At 37.6% G+C, this 20,635-nt stretch overlaps 1 protein-coding gene across 1 annotated transcript in view; it reads right to left on the bottom strand.

The window, feature by feature from the left end:
* The window catches only part of Atp10b (ATPase phospholipid transporting 10B (putative)), a 271,382-nt gene that overhangs the window by 227,148 nt on the left and 23,599 nt on the right, over window positions 1-20,635 (bottom strand). The window lies entirely within an intron of this gene.

A 20,635-nucleotide genomic window follows, 5' to 3' on the forward strand; every position in this document is an offset into this window, starting at 1 on the left:
ACTCTCTGAAAGATTACTATACTGTTTGTGACCATCTAAGGAAAAAAAAATATTTAGCTTATTGTCCAGTAAGAATCACATTTCTAAGATAGATGAACATATTATTAAAAATACTTTTATATTGCAAAATGAACCATATAGTCTTAATTCTTTTCTTCTTTATGGAAAAATATATTTCTGGAAGTCAGAGATAAGATTATCATGAACCCACCAGGAAAGGGCTTATTGTTCTTCAGAAGTCAACTATGAATTACTGTCCTAAATTTCGGTAATGAGAATGGCCTGCGAGAAACTGGTCCATGCTCATAGGTATTGAGATTGCACATGCAACATGACCTTGACTTCCTTGTAGTCCTTGTTGAGGGTGAAACCTATTCTGATACAGATTAATGTAATCAAAATGTGAGCTTCTTACTAATGGATGGAGCCAGGGACATATTAGCAAAGATACAATCTGCTGCTACTTACTTGCAATCACTAAACAGAGAAGCCAAAGATTTCCTGTAAGGGTTAATTTTGTAGCGATAAAATTAATTTGGACTAACCAAATTTTAATTTTCATCTATGCTACCTTTAACCATTTATTAGATCCTGAGAGGTTTCTTTACCTCTGTTTTATTTTCTTTATCTCCAAGTTAGGTATAATATCTATTTTCTATTTTATGTAGACATTTATGAATGTACTATATATGACATTACATATGTATATATATATGCACATATATATACACATGGTGTGATGAACAATAAAATAGCAGTTGCAGCTATTCTGTTTAATTCAAGCATAAACCCAGATACCATATCTAACAGATATCACATCTAAACATTATTTTTCCATCAGTATGAGAACTGAACAGCACATTTCACTTCTTAAGCGAGTATAGTTTCTCACGCTATTTCCATCTCATTTGCTTAAGAAAAGGTGAATATATAAAAATCACACAAAAGTCCTTTTTGTAGAAATAGTACTTACGAGACAGAAATATTCATTTTATTATTTCCACTAGGGAAGAAATTCTCAAATATTCACTAAGGAATCTCTCCCCATTTAAAAATTTCCCTATACTTCTAGTTTCTAGTTTTCTGTGAAAGAAACTTTGAAGTTGACTTTCTACCCTGATGATAAAATCCTGAACAAACTTAATATACATGAATCAAAAATTGCAAAATCCCTCGGCAAAAACATTCACAAATAAAACATAACAGTGAATAAAAAGAAATAGACACCATGATCAAGAGAGAATTATCTTGCTTTGCAATAATGGGTCCAGTTTGAAAATCAGTTAAGGTAATCCATCTCATCAATAGGTTAGAGAAGAAAAAGAAATCACATGATCATAAGTAGATAGAGCAAAAATGTTTAACAAAATCCAGGCACCATTCAAGGTGTTTTAAACAGTTGGTAGTAAACTAGGAACTAAAGGGAATGTCTTCAATTTATTAAATATACACAGTTTTTTTTATCTGATATAGATAAGGCTAAAAGGCATCTTTTTGTTGCAGTGAAGTAGAACAAAGTAAGGATATAATCTCTCACAAATGCTTTTCAGTATTATTCTGGAAAGTCAATATAAATTCAACTTCTTTGGTGTATAGTTGTGGTGAAGAAGCAGTAAAGAGAGTACTGTCCCTAGTTAGTATTTCTAAAATTGAAATAAAAACAAATATAACTAAAAATGCATGTGATACATATGGGTAAAATGACAAAACTGATTCAATTAAATGGAAAAATGTTTTATGTTCATAGATAGGAAACTTTACCATTTAAGAAAAGAATAGAGAATATTCAAAGTCCTAAGTATGGTAGGCGATTAGGAGCCTTCCCTGCAGGCTGGCAAAAGAGTCAAGATAACAAACAAGAGTCCCTACTTATAGGAGAGCAACAACTGAAAACAGAAGAATTAGCTAACTAATGTTAAGTGATAGGAAGAAGACTTTGAACTGGCCACCACATGGCTTGGTCTGAAGTCCATGGGAACTACCCAGGAAAGTGTCTGGTCTGCACACACGAACATTGTAGGCACGAGCTGGAAGAAAGATGCATCAGACTGCTACATTGTGATGAGGGCCTGGACACACCATAGATAGACATGCACACTGAGCTTGGGCTGGAGAGACAAAGACGTAAGTGAGATGTCAGCAGGTCTCAAGTTGAGATGATACAGGGGCATCCTGGACAGACTATCTCAAGAAGGAGACATCCCACTATTGCAAAAGACAGTACTTCAGAGATGTGGTGTTGAACTCAGCACAGCTGTGTTCAGAACCGCAGAATCAAGATGTGAGAACTGGCCTGATCTGAAGCTACTAGACGACTATGGAAGAGGGTGTCCACAGAGGTTGCCAGAGACCTGATGCAATGGATGCTTCTAGTTGGAAAGACAAGCAACAACAGAGCAAGTGTGACATCCAGCATGGCAACAGGTGGGAAAATCCCCAAAGCAACGGTTCATGCAGATGGCTGGGAAAAACCCAAGGAAGGACTGACACCTGCTGGTGACCAAGAAGAAACTGAATCCAATGGCTTTGCCATGCACTGAGACCCTGCACACCCACAAGTCTGGTGTTTCAGAACTGAACTGGAGCGTCAAACCGTACTTCCCCAATCAGTGTAGTTAGCCCAGCTGACTATGCATAGCAGAACCCAGAAAGGATCGCGAAGGAACGGATGCTGACCTGTGCTGTCATTTTAATTTTTTCTCTTATTACATTTCTATTGGTCTTAAAACTTTAAAAGATTTACATAGAAGTTTTACTAGGTTGGGAGATTTATGTGATATTGGCCCTTTAATGAGCTAGCTACTTTTGATAGAAAAGAAGAACATTTGTCATACGTGGTACTGGGCTTAAAGGCATGTGCTAAGTGAGGCCCTAAAAACAAACAAACAAACAAACAAACAAACAAACAAACAAATCAGACCAAGCCAAAACAACAACAAAACAAAATACCCCCCACCCCCACAACTTCACTGTTGCAAAAATATCCCTTCAATGCCTGGATTTTGATTTCACATCACTAAATTAAATTTTTACAATTGTTTAGTATGTTTCTACACCCATTCTGTTATGTGCGCTCTACTATTCTTATTACACAACCTATATACTTTCCATCTCATCTCTCCTCTTGCCTCCATCCCACTGTTCTTCTTAATATGTGCCATGGTTTTTATAATTCTTAAATTCTGAGAATTTTCACATCTCTACTTCCCCATTCTATCTAATCTTTCTCTCCTAAGACAATTTTCTTTCTAGTCTCGAACTTAGTACTCAGGCTGATTCCACCACACTGCTTTTATTCTCTTACCCAAAATTATAATATTTGCATAGCAGTCTTATAAAGCAGCAAATATTCAGTTCTTGGAGTGCCATTGGAGAAATTATGTCCACAGCCATGCACACAAGGGTTTAGCTAATGAACTATATTAGCAGTCCACTGTAGAGGAATTATATATTGACTATATTGCAATCCAGTTCTATGTGAACATTACAAATACTTCAAAGCAGAGATGTGGCTGCTATGTAAAAGCAAAATCACTGAAATAATCTCAGAGTTACAAATGCCAAAGCAGTACAAGAAACATGAAAAATAAAAACAGTACGATTCCTTTAAAAGTTGTAGATTCCAGTGAGAGTAAATTAGATTAAATTCTAGATGAAGAATTCAGAAAAATAATTGTAATCAGGTTCAGCAAAATTACATAGGATGCAAATCAACTCATCAATGTATTCAAAGAAAATACACAAAATTACTAGCCTGATGTAAGGAAAGCAATACAAGATATAGAAAAGGATGTGTGGGCTGGAGAGGCAGTTCAGTATAGTGATTGCAACACAAGCATAAAGATCTAAGTTCAGATCTCCAGCACCCATGTAAAACAATAAGTGCAGGTGAAATACGTGCCGGAAATTCCAGTACTGGGGAGGTGGAGACAGGAGGATGCTTGCTGGCCAGACAGTTCAGCTCAATCAGTGAGCCTCATCTTTAGGGAGAGATCCTGCCTCAAAAATTAAGGTGCAAACAAGTAGAGGAAGACACCCAAAGTTAATATGTTGGCTTCAGATGCATATGCACCAATTGTATGTGCACCTGCATATACAAGTACACACACAAAACATGTACACATGCACATAGCACACACACACACATACACACCACACAAACTGTACTTTGTTGTTTTCTGATTGATTGCTGTCCTGGGGTGGTTTGCTCTTCTCTGGGAAAAGATGGGGTCTGGAGTCGATCTTGGGGTGGTGAGTAGAGGTATGGAAGCGAAACTGAAAGGAGTGGAGGGAGGGGATGTATTGTACAAGAGAAGAACTAATACAAATTAAAAAAGAAACCAAGAGCCAATGAAACAAAGAAGTGGTTCTTTGTAAAGGTAACAAGATCAAAAACCCTTTGACCAAACCAACACAGAAAGAATAGAATAAATAGACATGAGAATTAAAATTGAATGTTGCTCAAAAGTACTTAGCAAACATTTATAGAACATTCCACCCAACAGTTTTAGAATACTGAGAGGAGAGTTAAGAGAAAAGAGAGGCCATACTGAAAAGTAGATTTTAAAATAAAATAATGTATCTTATTGATGTAGAAAACCAAACAAGTTAAATCCACAATTAGTAAGACAGAAGCAATTATCTATGAGCAAAAGTATACAAAACTGATACTAGAATTATGTAAAATATTAGCATCAAACAAAAAAATTTTTGAGAATATATATTTGGAATGCTTTTAGATTTAACAAGAAAAAAAGAAAGAAGGTACCAATAAAATTACAGGTGAAAAATAGACTTTACACAGACATAGTACAACAGAGATGTCCAGGGCCATTGCAGAAAAGAAGAACTACATGGTAATAAATGGGAAAGTTAGAAGAAAATGTCATATTTATGGGCACACATAACCTGCTCAAACTGACCCATGAGAATATGAAAAGCCTGAACAGATTGGTGATTATATTGAATAATAGAATGTATTCCAACAAAGGACCCAACAAAGTACAAAATTGTTCCAAACAACCTGCATCCTGGCATCTATGCTTGATTTTTCAAAACTAGAAAAGAATAGCTAACACTAGTTCTTCTGACATTATGCCACAGCATTGAAAGGGAGGATGTTCTCCAAAACTCATTGTGTGGGGCTGCACTAATTAGCAAAACTAGACAAAGACCCTGAGAACATGACTTAGCACAAGCCTCCCAGTCAACCTGCAATATCATATTAACAAAATGAAGGATTAACAACCAACCATTCCATCCTCTCCACTGATGCATGAAGCCACTTTGATGAAATCCAAATCCCTTCATGATAAAAGTCCTGACCAAATAGGTATAGAAAGATCATGTTCAAACATAATCAAAGACATTTTGACAAACCTACAGCCAACACTGTACTGAACTGTGCAGGGGGCAGTTCAAAGATGAAGAATAAGATAAGGGCATCTATATTAATTTTTCTTACTCAATACAATACCAGGGGTCTTAATCAGAGAAATTAGGCAATAAATAAAAGGTATAGAATAGGAAATAGGAAATGAGAAAGTCAAATTATCCTTGTTCTCAAACAATCAGTATATGTATAGAAATACTAGATTCTTGCCAAAGACTATTAGAATTCACAAATTCAATAGAGCAGAAAGATACATAAGTCAGCATCTTTCATAATATCACTAATAAAACAGATGAGGAAAAAAATCCATGAAGGCAAATCCATCTACAACAGCTACAGAAACAAAATATAATGTTCAGGGAATAAACTTCACTAAGGAAATACAAGGCAGCTACAATGAAAATTATGAAACACCGAGGTGAGAAATTGAAACAGAAAAAAATGGAAAATCTTTCATGTGGCTGAGAGAATTAATATTAAGATAGCTAAACCACCCAACTGATATGTAGATTCAATCAGTGTCAAAATACCTATTATGAGATTCACTTAACTAGAGGACACAATTACAAATTCATGCAGCACACACCATACTGAACAATAAGAGAAATCCTGAGCAAAACAACAGAGCTGATGGCATTTCAGCATTACTTTTGAGATGTACTTTGCATCCCTAATCCTGCATAATCCTGGGATAGAAACTGACATACGGAACACGGTGCAAGCCAGAAATCCCAGAGGGAAACCTGTGAACCTGCAGACAGCTGGCATTTGTTAAGAACCATCAGAACATATCTGAGAAAGAACACTGTCTTGATAAATTGTGTTGGAGAAAGTGTATGGACATACAAACAAATGGAATCTTGATATGTCTCTTTTCCTTGTCATGGAGCTCAACTCAAAAGGGAACAAATGACCTAGACTCAAGACCTGAAGCTTTGAAAAAAACTAGTAGCAACTGGGGGAGTGGGACAGTTTGAGATACCCATACAAGACATACAATCATACAAGTGATTTTTCTGGATTTGACCTCCAAAGCACAGGAATTTGAAGGCAAAACAATGATGACTGGAATTAAATCTATCAGCACAGTGAAAAGGACAGTCTATGTCTTTTGGAGAAGACATGAGGTCAGCATAGGTCCTCACCAACAGGTGAATGGGTCAGGAAAACATGGTCTATACACATGATCGAGTATTATGTAACTACGAAGAGGAATGAGAGCATGTCATCTACCAACAAATGGCTGGATCTGGGGAATGTTAGGAGGAATAAATTGAGCATAGAAAGGCAAGTCCCTTACATTCTCTTTCCCATGAAGAAGCCAAGAAGAGCTTACCACAAACAGAGTAGTGATCACTAGGCACTGGGAAGGGCATGGGGAACAGGTGGGATGGAAAGATTATCTCACTAGAGCATGCTCTGTGATTATATAGAAAGACCACAATGAACTGCATTAATATATGCAATTTATTGGTGTTATAATTCTAGATACAGATTATATGGAAAGACCACAATGAACTGCATTAATATATGCAATTTATTGGTGATGGAGGTGGGTCTTGTATCTTATCTGTTGCTTTTATTGGTTAACTAATAAAGAAAACTGCTTGGCCTGATAGGACAGAAAATTAGGTAGGCGGAGTAGACAGAACAGAATGCTGGGAGAAAGAAGCTGAGTCAGAGTCACCATGATTTTCCCACCTGACACAGCTGCAGGTTAAGATCTTCCCTGGAAAGCTACCTCATGGGCTACACAGATTATTAAAAATGGGTTAGATCAATATGTAAGAGTTAGCCAATAAGAGGCTGAAACTAATGGGCCAGGCAGTGTTTAAAAGAATACAGTTTCTATGTATTATTTTGGGGCATAAGTTGCTGGGAGCTGGGGCGGCAGGGAAGTGGCCTGCTCCTATTACAACATATTGGTGTTATAATTCTAGATACATCATTGATGCCAAAAAAGCTTTTGACAAAATACAACATTTCTTCATGATAGAGGTCTTAGAGAGAGCAGGGATACAAGGAACATACCTAAACATAATAAAGACAATATCAGTAAGCTAACAGTCAACATCAAACTAAATGGAGAGAAACTCCCAGTGATCCCACTGAAATCAGGAACAAGACAAGTTTTTCCACTCTCTTCATAACTATTCTATACAGTTCTTGAGGTCCTAGCTAGAGCAATAAGACATCAAAAGGAGATCAAGGGGATACAAATTGGAAAAGAAGTCAAACTCTCACTGTTTGCTGATGATATGATAATTTACATAAGCGACCCCCAAAATTCTACTAAGTAACTTCTACAACTCATAAACACTTTCAGTAATATAGCAGGACACAAGATTAACTAAAAAAAAATCGGTAGCCCTCTTGTACACAGATGATTAATGGGCTGAGAAAGAAATCACGGAAACATCACCCTTCACAATAGACACAAATAGCATAAAATATCTCAGAGTAACTCTAACCAAACAAGTGGAAGACTTGTATGAGAAGAACTTTAAATCTTTGAAGAAAGAAATTGAAGAAGACACCAGAAAGTAAAAGACCTCCCATGCTTTTGGATAGGTAGAATTAACATAGTAAAAATGGTGATCTTAGCAAAAGCAATTTACAGATTCAGTGCAATGCACATCAAAATCCCAGTAAAATTAACAGTACTCAACTTCATATGGAAAAGCAAAAACTCAGGATAGCCAAAGCACTCTAGTACTATAAAAGAACTTCTGAAGGCATCACAATCCCTGACTTCAAACTCTACTACAGAGCTACAATACTGAAAACAGCCTGGTATTGGCATAAGAACAGACAGGAGGACCAACGGCAGAACTTAGGTAGCTGGGGAAAACTAAACTGAATGCTGGGAGAAAGGAGGTGGAGTCAGAGAGAAGATGTGTAGCCTTGCTGGAGACAGATGCTGTAACTTTATCCGGTAAGCCAAAGTCATGTAGCCATACACAGATTAATAGAAATGGGTTAAATTAATATGTAAGTGCTAGCCAATAAGAATCTAGAGCTAATGGGCCAAATAGTGATTTAATTAATACAGTGTGTGATTTTTGGGGGGCTAAGCAGCCAGGAACTAACAAGCGACCTTTCACTTTACAACAAATTAATTAATAAATGGCACCTCCTGAAACTGAAAAGCTTCTGTAAAGCAAAGGACATGGTCAACAAGACAAAATGACAGCATACAGAATGGGAGTCAGGAAAAACTAACCAGCCAGAAGGGACAACCAAGAAAACTAGATGCGAGGGAACATCATGCCATAATTGGATGCCACTGTGCTCAATGTGACTGGTCCCTCTGTAAGAATGTCTACCTTCCAATCTCATAGTTCTGGAGCTGTAGTAAGGTAGCTTTAACATGTTACAGGTTGAAGATGAGTACTTCTTAGGATTTCTGTCTAAGCACCTCAAAGTGCTTTAGTAAATGTGTCGAAAGATTCTTGAATTTGAAGTCTTTCTAACTGACTTATCAACCATGTTTCTTTATCCAATGTGGCATATTATTTATAAGCAATGTCATGCTGTTAGCTGAACACAGTCCACAAACACTTCTCTTGCAAAGCCTCAACATTGATCTTGCTGATGTCCATTGAGACACGCAAAACAGATAACTGTAGATGACTTTATGTCAGACTTGTTGAAAGAAAATATATATGAGAGTCAAAGAACTTTCACATCTTTGAGGTAGAAAAGAATCTGAACCTTATGAAATTCATCTAGCTAATCAATAGCTCACAAGTACTGGCAGATAACTCTGTTAGTCAACAAGGTATCTTAAGCTGACACTGAAAAATCACTTAGTACTGATACTTAAGAGTCGGTTTTGCCTTTTCCATTTCTTTTTGTATTGAAACAATCAAAAGATCTGCCTATCTCAGTCCAGTGACAGCTGAATGTTCGTCCTTAATATTTTTTAATCTCCCTGGTAATGCAAGGAAAGATTTTATAGCTCAGAGGCCATTGTCTCCTTCAAGTGCAATGTTATCCCTTTATTTCATTCATTTCCACTTATTGATGCAAATATTCTACTAGTGGGACGGAAATGTTTTTATTTAAGAACTGAAGAGTTCAAGTAAAGCAAGCATGTGTGCACCCACCCATCCCTACCAAAATCCCAGCAGTGATATGTAAGAATTTTATTCATTTTCATCTCATGTTCCCTTCCCTCAGCCTCTCCCATTGGACTCCTTTTCTCAACAAGCCCTGCCCACACCCTTACATCTTCATGTATGTGTCCTTCTGAGTTTAATACGAGTTACTTGCCTGACTTGGATGGGTACTTATTAAGCAGCACAGGGACAACTCATCTGTGACTACACTACTGAAGAAAATGACGGTCCCTCCACTAGCAACTCAAATGCCAATAGTCATTCTGGGTGGGGTGGGAGCCCCCATCCATGATGATATCTTGAGGGCCCCAATCTTGTGCTAGTCTTGTATAGATATTAATGTTTAAAATTGTCAAATAATAAAAGAATAATAACAGTTGCACACAAAAACATGTGTGTATATATAATTTAAACAAAAAATGTAAGGGAGCATGCTGATAACCCCAGTTGTGGAACTAGTGAGTTAATTCTGTGATTTATGCCACAGGTGCTTGCAAAAAAACCCCAAACAACAACAACAACACAAAAACCAAAAACCCTCCAAATGGTTCTCAGTGATTATGCTTAGTTGGAGGAAAAAGTTATTTTCTCTACAAAGTTTGAATATTTTGATTGGGTAGAGAAGAAAATTCCAGGCATCCCACAATTCTTTTTTCTATGACAAACAGAGTCAAATTCTAACCACCTTTGGAGCTGGTGACAAAGTCTCTTTCTTCTTTCTGTTTGTATCCCTGGGTACCCTGCTTTGCATCATATTTGATTCCACAATCTGCCTCTGATTCTCCTGGGAAACAGGCAGAGTCTATAAAAAGGGAGACAATTAATCAGTATTTGTTGAATAAATGAATACATAAGTAAATGAATAAATAAACAGAAAAAAAAACCCAGATGAGCTGAGAGAGAGAATCACTCGGCTCTGATTGTTTGCAGCCTCCTGTTTTAACAAGGAGGTTAGATGCAAAAAGCACATTGTGATTCCAGCAAGGATGATAGCACCCTGGGTGGCCCAGACAGTGTGCTGTGAAACCAGAACCAGCAGGAATTAGAGAAGAAGCAGTTCCTTTATGGACTGTTGGTGTTCTTCTCAGATGAATTTACAGGACTGGCTGGTGAACCCCTGTAAACTGTGGATATAGGAATGACTTTTCAGGCAAGCCAGATGGGGCTGGAGCTTACAGCTATCCTTATGGAATCTGCAAACCAAATGTATCTATTCCTGGTTAATAGAAATCATGAAAATAAAAATATCTGTTGTCGATAGCTAGTAAAATTATTGACTCATTTATAGTAGAAACAGCCAAGTTAAGACAGAAACATCACAACATATAAGGAGTTTGACTTTATTCTCTACCCAAGAATGGCATCAGAGTGACATTGAGAAAATGTCTTTTAGGAATTAGGAGAAAACTCTTATTTTAGGCAGGTTGTTTATATTCTACTTGATGAGATGATTAAGAGTGTTAGATATAATATCCATGGTCGAGTGAAGGGAAACAGAGTGGATTTAACTTATTATTCTCAATGTTCTATCTTGACCATGTCTTATTTTGTATTATATTAATCTGCGTACAAGTCCCATTGTACTTTTAGATTGATTGAACTCTTCCAGAAGGCAGGAGCTACTTCTCGACTCATTCTTCTATTCTCTACAGGTACCTATTATTCAAAAACCAACAGGTGTTCAAGATATATTTTTCTTAAGTGTGTGAAAGGAAGCAGGCATCTGAAAATCACTACAGCTTCTCCACAAAGTCTTTCCTGTGAAGTTTGAGGACCTACAACAAACCAGACATTTCTTTAGTAACTGAGGAAGTTTAAAAAAAAAAACACTGTAACTTCTCTTGTTCTCAAAACATTTACAAAATCATGGATGAAGAACACATGAACCCAACTAACTTGCACAGATCTGAGAACAAAGAAGCAAAGTGCAAAAAAGATAATACAAAAGGATGGGGTCAAACAGAGAAACTAGAACCAAAATTCAGCTTTGGGATTTGCTGAAGGTAGGGATTGAGGTTGCTTTTAATGGACGCCTTGAAGGATGGAATTTAATAGGTATGGATATATTTTAAGAAAGATAACCCAAGGAGAGTTACACTGTAGCCATAATTGGAGATGATGGAGAATGAAGTATGATTTGGGAGCACTTGGATCATTTAGAGTGACTATAATACTGTCCAGACATATTTTGTAAGTATTTATATTTGTGCATTGGTGTAAATACATGTATGTTGGGTAGGTAGGGGTATCCTAAAGGACTATAGCAATTAGAGGTCAAAGCTTATCCAAGCACAGACTTCACAGAGCCTTACAAATCTAGAGAAGCTAATAGAATTGAATTTTGAATTACAAAAGCTGTGGAACAATGCAGCTATCAGTGCTGCATTGTAGCATCTATAAGCCACAGTTGGCTTCTGACTGCCAAATCTAGGGTAGAGGTTTGAAGATTGATTCATCAAATGCTGGCTTTTCCTTGCAAGTATTATAAGTGCATTATCCAAAGCAAGCCTCCAAGTGACAGCTAGTTCAGAAGAATGTCCCTATGCTGGATTGCATTATAGGGCATGAGACAGGATCACAAAAGAGATTGTCAGAGAAATCTTCCTGAGCACAAAGTACATTTGTCTCTCTTTGAACTTTAAAAAAAAAAAAGAAGAAAATTTTTACTTGAGCATTCTCTGCTAATGTTAACAAAGCATGCATTCTTGCTTTCCTGGAGGAAATTTATTCCTTGGTAAACTAAATAGCCCAAGTTGTTGAAAGTCAGCTCTACTTTACAGAAGAAAAGTCAACCAATATATGGAGCATGAGTTGAAGAATTGGAAAACACATTTGAATACACTCGTTGGTTCAGAACCTAATTTTATTTAGTGTTAAAGATGATTATTAGAAAGAAGATGGAGATATAGCATAGTGTTTAGAAGCATATACTACTCCGGCAGAGGACCCCGGTTCAGTTTTCAGCACCCATATGACAGCACACAACCATCTGTAACTCTAGCTTCAAGGGAACTTGACTCCCCATTCAGGCCTCTGTGAGTATCAGGCATGCATGTGATGTACATACATACATGCAGTTAAATACATACATACATAAACTAAAAACAATCTGTTAGAAAACTTACGAGACAAGTAAATGCAAACATATAATAATAAAACACCGTACATGCACACACAAATCTTATTTCTTCTCTGGCCCAAATCCTCCATTTTACTATGAGTAAATTTGTTGGCTTTTGTCATATAATAAAATACTATAAGGAATTATGTAGATGGAAAACTCTGGTTCATACTCTGAATGTTAGGTAACCTTATTCTTTGGGTTTCTGGCAACAGTGGTGCACCATGGCAACAATGTGTAGTGGAACAAGCCAATTATATCATAAACCTGGAAATAAAAAGGAAGAGACAGGAGTAAGAGAATCCTTTACAAAGCTGTGCACTGATGACCTGAAGTCCCTTTGCTAAGCAACCCTGGGAACCAGGACATGAACACATGTACCTTTGGAGAACACTCATCCACAGTAAAGAAGATGAACCCAAGGTGGGGAGGCTAAGTTCTCACTTAATTTATTCATATTAATTTTTTGATATTGACATATGTTCTCCTCACTCATGAAAAACCAAAAAAAGAAGGCTAAAAAAGCCGAAACAAAGAACAACATCAAATCGATCGTTTTCAAGTTACTTCCTTATAATAAGATAGGAATAAAGCAATAGAGCAAAAGGAAGAATAACTAACTAGTTAAAATCAGGTTATTATCTATCTGTTTCATTGAGGATTAAAGAATGGGAACCTATTATCATATAATTAATCAGCCCTGAATTCTTTCTGTTGATTTCTCAGAAGGTTAGATAATCACTTAGTTTCAGCGACACAGAACATTATCATGTCTGACTCCATTTTAACCTTTAGTCTGTTGTGTGGAGGTCTAACGTAGGAGGTCAATCCAATATGAAGACCTTCTGTAATTACTTAACTCTTGATAAATGTCCCCTTTGTGCCTCTGCAGCAATCAAAGGTGTGGACTTACCTGTGGACCTTGGCCCGCAGACATCCACTAATATAACACACACGAAAAGTCATACCCCATTTAGCAGTTAAGGAAACTGTATTATTATTGAGAAATTAATGAGCAACCAACAGAATTCTCACATGGCCAAGAAACTTCTCTGAACATTTCTCATTTTGGCAGCTCTTCTAGGAGCCACCTCGGGGTCTTCCCACAGGTGACAGTATTCCATCTGGCCAGTGAATTAGGCAATCTGCTTGAGCTTGGGAAGACCTTTCACTAGGGACAATGGACTATTAGTTGTAATCACCTGCATAGAATCAAGAAGGCCACAAAAGGTAGGGAAAGTAAGCAGCAGGCTGGGGAAGCGTTCCAATTCTCTCTTACAACCTGGTTTGGTCAGATTATAATAATATAAAATATGTCATTTTTTAGCATTAAAATTATGAATCTGTGTGTCTGTGTGGAGGGTTGTGCATGTAGGTAGTGATGCCTGTGGAGGTCAGAAGATGTCTAATTTTCCAGAGCTGGAGATACAGGTTGTTGTGGACAGCTTGATGTGAATTCTGGGAATCAAATTTAGGTTCTGTGTAAGAGCAGTATGTGTTCTTACCCACTGAGCACCTGGGTATCTTTTATTTTCTCACTTCTAGACCTTTAAGAATTATGTGAATTATTCATGAGATTTTAGATGTGTGTCAGTCCTCATATTATCTGTAGATTGAACAAATGTCAGATATTCTCTCTTTCTTTCTTGTATCTGTGTGTGTATGCATGCACGTATGTTTAAGATTGTATTTGCGGAGACAATGAGATAACATTTTTTATTTAAGAGGTTACTGAAGTCACAACATGGCATGTCATATCAAAAACCTTCTGTCACACAATTCAGATAAATAAACAAGTTACTATTGCTGCAAGAGACTGAAATTTTTTTATTTGAAATTTCTCAGAGAAGCAGAGAGGTACACAGTCTTAGAGGTCATGTGAAATGACTGTGAGCCTGGTAGACAGACCCCCAGAGTGGAGTTAGCTGGACACTTCAGAGTGCTCCTAGCCAGCAGACTAACCTGGCTGCCCCTCCAGTCTCCCTCACTAAATAGATGTTCCCCACTTGTGAATTCTAAAGGTTTAAAACACTGCTTGAATCAAAGTGCCAAAGTGCTCATCTGTAAAAGGCCTGACTCTCCAAGGTTAAGAACTGATTCTAGCAGGAGAGTCACTTGTTTCCCATCTACAGGCAGTGAAGTGCTTGCGGGAAGTCTCCAAAGGAGCAGCCAGACCTCAGTTCTCCCTTCTAATACGCTGATCAGGTGTTTTACCTCTCATCTAAGACCCATCAATCCAACCTAAGTGGTGTTTTCAATATAGTATTCCACAGATTCCAATATTTCCATGTTGAACATACTTTATATGCTGTGTACCATGACCCATCAGAAGACAGAAAGGCTCTATTTCTATGGATGTTGTATAGAAGTGGGAGATGAACAGTAAACAAGATATATTATACAGATAGGGAATGTGAAAACATGGAAGGAAGTTATTTGGAGGGTGTTTTGTATTTGTTTTGAAGTCTAGGACTGAAATCCAGACTGCGTCTATGGGATCTGCTCCATTGGACAAAGGCTTTCTCTAGCTTTGCCTAAACATGTCTCCTAGCATCTTTTTTTTTTTTTAAGATCTTGATCTCTGTAGTGTGAAACATTGTGCCAGTTCCACAGTGCTGCTTCCTCTTATCACCTCCTTTTGTCCTTTAGACAATTCCTCAATTGCCACTTCATCAAAGAATGCCTGACTTCCTGGGCCGACATGGCATATTTCTTTCAGAGAATTTACCACATCCTTGATCCACACTCTTGTTTGATAAACACACTTTTCATTTGCCACTAGAATATATACTCTACAAAGGCAGAAGGTCGGTATAATAACTTGGTTTCCTCTAATGAGAGGGTAGGGACTATGAGTAAGAACAAAAAAAAGAGGTCCGGGAAGGAGATCTAAGGCTTAGGAAAGATCTTAGAAAGAAAACAGGAGCGAGAGGATGGGAAGCTGTGTAAGGAAAAGATGTCTTTGGGACATCACGTAGCCATTACACTCATGTTCTCAGTGCACCTATGATTATCTATACACAACTGGGTTCCCATGAGGTCCCAGTTGGTAATTAATGGTTGTAGGGGAAGGTAGCATTTTCTTCTATGGCGTGACTACTGATAAGTTGTTCTTGCTCCATCTAATAACCTCCTGTCCATGATTAAGAAAGAAATTAATTAAACTCAGTGGGCCATACAGAAAAAGATAACATGGAAGTAGGAAGGGGGATTGGTTGAGAAGAAGGGCTCCATTGGAAGGCGGAGGAGCGTGAAAGAGGGGAATTGGGGTAAAAGAAAATGAAATTCATTTTGTAAATATATGAAACTGTCAAACAATAAAACTAACACATAGAGCCCTGTCATTTACATGATAGAGGTCCTATCATACATACACACACACACACGACATACACAGAGACAAACACAAATGCACAGAGATAGACAGATAGGCAGATAGACAGACAGACAGACAGACAGACAGACAGACAGATAGATAGATAGACAGATAGATAGAAACTCCATTCAAGGTTTTGTGTTCTCTTTTATGCTGGTTGTGAAATTTGTAAAATTCATACAGCATAAAATTAATCATTTAAAATTGTACAGTGATATTTGCCCATTCACAACACATGACTAACTGCTCATACCATCCCAGGATTTTCATTATCCCCCAGGAAAAAAATGTCACTCCTATAAGCAAACATTCACCACTGCAACCTGCTGCAGGCCCTAGCAACCACCCACTTGTTTTCCTGTCTTTCCTGTGTCTTGCCAGACCTGCACATCACATACAAGTGGAATCTACAGTGAGTGACATACCTGGATGTTTTTGCAGATCCTTTACATTGATTGTATCATTTTCCAGAAATTCTTGGTGGTATTTTTTTTTAAATGGGTGCACAGAATTATCTGTTCATCATTTTATGGCCGTTTTGGGTTGCTTTGATCTACCTTTCCATGACTATTAATGGTTTTTCTAAGGCCCCTTATTTACAGTTTTATTGGCTTCTTGAATTTATCTTTTTAGATATTTTGAATATACCAGAAGAAGTGGAGTTAAGGAATTGCTAAGTCAAATTATCATTCTGATTTTAACCTGTGATGGCTTCTTATATATGACCATATAGCTCCCTGTCCCCATGCTTGTTCAGGCTTTGTTTTGTTTTCTAAACTCTGTTTTAAGAAGTGTGAGGTTTCTATAACATGTTTCTGTGGTAGGTGGAGGAGTAATATCTGGGTGACAATTATGAGCACTGTGTCACTGGCCCCAGAATTCCATTAGCATGTGGCCTTTATCTCCAATTATTTTCTCCATTACCTTCTCCTTCCATAGAATGACCTATTTTCCTTGTAAAAGCCAACATCATTTATAGAGGCTTGGAAACAAAATTTAAACACATTCTTGCAGCAAAATGTTATAGAGGAATTTTGATAGAGACATTTTCCCTGGTCCGATTAATTTACTTAGGCTACTACTGAGGTTGTGTACATTTTGTGAAGTTACTTAACCCCTGAGTCAATGATTTGAAAAACAGAAATATTGCATGTTTAACAGAGGTAAATTAGAATTTTGATTTTGGATCCTGGCATATCTTTCATAAAAACCTCTTTAATACAAAGTAGTTCATATCCTTTTATCTAAGGCAGCATTTCATAAAATAGAGAATTTTATTGTCATAATTATTTTCATTAGATAACTGTTATTTTTCTGTATTTTTGTCAAATTCTTGATGTTAAAACTGATTAAAGCCATCCTTTCTTGTTGCAGTTATATAAACTCCAAATTCTATCCACTGTCCTCATGAATTCCCATGACGAGGAGGCAGGAGGAGTCCCTGCCTCCATGCAAGTGGTATTTTCAGGTTTCTCTGCTCCTGTGCTCTAGCCACACCGGATTACTGTTAATGCAACACCGCGGGGGACCAATTTCTCTCTAGCTTCAGCTCCTTAACCTTTTCTGGTGGCCAGACCCAGCATATCATTCCCCAGAGTTTTCCAAGCTTTTGATCTTAAAATGTCTTTATTTTAGTTATCTGTGTGCATCCAGACACACACCATTCCCTGTGCTCAGTTCGAGTCCAGCCTGGTCTACAAGAGCTAGTTCCAGGACAGGCTCCAAAGCTACAGAGAAACCCTGTCTCAAACAAACAAACAAACAAACAAACAAACAAAAAAGACAACTTTTCTCCCTGCATGTTTTCTGTTTTCTTTCACAAATGATTATTCCTTTATCATGCTGGAGTTTGAATTCACTTTCTAAACTAGGAACTTTTGAGGTAAAGAAGGCAAAGAATCTTCTTATTTTCCTCCATGCACAAAACCTTCCAGAGGAGCCTTCTTTGTCAAATGAATTAATCCAGGCCTTCTTTCAAATTGTCTTAGTTCCAGTTCCCCAGGGAAATTAAAACGTATGAGCCAATGTCAAAAGGTTCCCACCATAAACATGTAAGGGAGTCCTACACTGGAATCAAAAGACAGTAGTACGCTGAAAATATTAACATGCAAAACACACTAGAAGAAAAGATACACGGAAGAGAAATAGAAGGGAATCAAAGCTCAACAAGACAGAAAGTCATCAAATCACAGAAATGATAATGCACAAAGAAATAATACACCACATGAAAAAATAAATGACAGGACAAAGCTCATACTTTTTAATAAATACTGATTAAATACATCAATCAAAGGAATAGACTCAGCCAGGCTTCATGGTGCATGCTTGTACTAATAGTACTTCAGCAGCCTAGGCAGGAGAGCCAAAAACCCTAAGCGAGGCTATCTAAAAATCAATCCACCAAAATTGATCAAATAAATAAACAAATAGACCAGCTAAAGAGAAAGATCAAAGAAAGCCAATTCTGTATTGCCTACTCCATCCTGATAAAAATGCACATAGACTAAAAGTGAAGCATTAGAGAAGTGATTGGAAATGAAAACCAAAAGTCAAGATGACAAGTTATCCAATGAAGACAACTTTAAATAAAAAACCATAAGAAAGAGCTCAGGGATTGTTGCAGAAGAGGTGTCGGAAAGAGTGTAAGTGCTTGACACATCATCCTGGAATTCTGGGTAAAGCAGAGTAGATGCACATCAAAACTTACAACAGCATGCACGAAATCTGGGCAAGCTCAAGTCAGACCAAATCCCAGCATTTACAGAAATTAGGCACACAGTGAGGGTACCAAAATACTTAGTAAGATATGGCAACATTTATTATAAGACCCTCCTCCCAGAAAAAAGAAGTCTGCAAGAGATGTAAAATCAAACCTGGTCTCTAACCATTAAAATGTGTGAAATGGAGGAACAATACAGTATTTAAAAAGAAAAAGAGTAGGAGGGAGGCATGTTTTAATTAAAAATGTACAAAAGAACAATGTTTGTAGAGGTTGTTGCTGTCTCATGATCTTGACTGTTGTTATGGTTCGTCAGTATATTTCATGTTTACAATATGCAGAGTTGATTATATAGCAGTTCTACGTCAATCCAGCTGCTAGAACCTAAACAATCTGATGAAATCCAAAGCAGAGAAACGGCACTCAAGATTTTTATCTAACTGGTGCACTCAGTGTCCAAGTTTCTGGAGGTGGAATGGATAATGATCTCACCTCCCACCCCTCCATCACCCAAATTCGGGAAGAGGAACTTGGTCGGTCATTTCCATAAAGGCCTCAAGAGAGCTCCCAACCTTGGAGGCCAGAGGGTGTGATCCCGGCCACACTCAGCACTCAGTTCTCTTTTCTCAAGAAGTACCCAGCAATGAGAACACAACCTTCTCTCACAGCAATTGAAATGTCCGCTTTGGAGGTCAGAGAGATGATTCAGTAGTTTAAAATACCTACTGGTCTTGGAGAGGACCTGAGTTCAGTTCCTCACAACAGCTTCAGGCAGCTTACAGTTCCTGTACTGCCTGCCCTCCTCTGTAGGAAACTTCACTGTCATAAAGACATGCACACGCGCGCACACATGCATACACACACACACACACACACACAGAGTTAAAAAATAAAGAAAACCTTTAGAATTTTTTCACTGTTGGGTTAGATGCTGGAGATTTATAATAAGAATATAGTCAAAGTCCAGATCTCCCTGACCAACCAATGAATGTACAATCATGCAAAACTAGCTCAGTTGTGAAAAGAATATTTAAGAAAGCCCCAAACTGAGGAGATGATGGTTCCTATGGTGTCTATAGAAGACCTATGAGAAGACGTGATATTTGAACTGAGAATGGGAACTGTGGGATTGGAGGATTGAGCAGAAACTACATTGTAGTTACTCAAATAATATTTTCTTTCAGGAACAGAGGGGGCAGCCATTTCTTCCTTTCCCAACAGCACCTTATACACAGTGGGGAGGGGGAGGGCCAACAAATGGTTGAACTTAATTCACGCAGTAGGTTAAGGAGCTCTTATTATCTCCTAGGCATTGTGCTGTGTGGATTCCACATCGTCTGACCTCATAGTCAGAAAAATTAGCCCCTGTTTCCCCACATTTTGATGATGAAGAATCTGTTAAGCAAAACAAAATGAACTTGCCCAAGGTTAAGCAGCTGGTAGGAAAACCAAGATCCCAGCCCTCCTCATTTGGGTACTCTCCAAGATGCACCTGTTTCTACTGATTCCTGAAAGACTGAAGTGGGTAAGAAATTATACAGATATACAAAAAAGGTTTAATTATGGAACTAACTAAAATTAGGCACATTACCATTTACATTTGTGAGATTTCCAAACTAGATGCAGCTTTTATAGAAGTCATTTGTTCTTTTAAGTTGTGAGGTGAAATTTTAGAAAAAAACTGGGGTAATTTTTGTGAGTCTTATGTTATTGTTAAACCCTCAGGCTGTTCTTGCAATAGATTTGCTATATGCATTATAGAAAAAAAATTCACCACTCATGACCCCAGGGTCCCCAGTGATACCCTCACTGTCACATACTCAATGACAGGAGATATTGGCAAATGTGTGGGTAAAATGGCAGATGTTAATATTCCAGAAAATGTGAAGAAGTAAACAATGGGGGT

This window comes from Alexandromys fortis, unplaced genomic scaffold (genome assembly GCF_014885135.2).
Source record: "Alexandromys fortis isolate MF-2015 unplaced genomic scaffold, M_Fortis_MF-2015_v1.1 scaffold_11, whole genome shotgun sequence".
Classification (NCBI taxonomy): domain Eukaryota; kingdom Metazoa; phylum Chordata; class Mammalia; order Rodentia; family Cricetidae; genus Alexandromys; species Alexandromys fortis.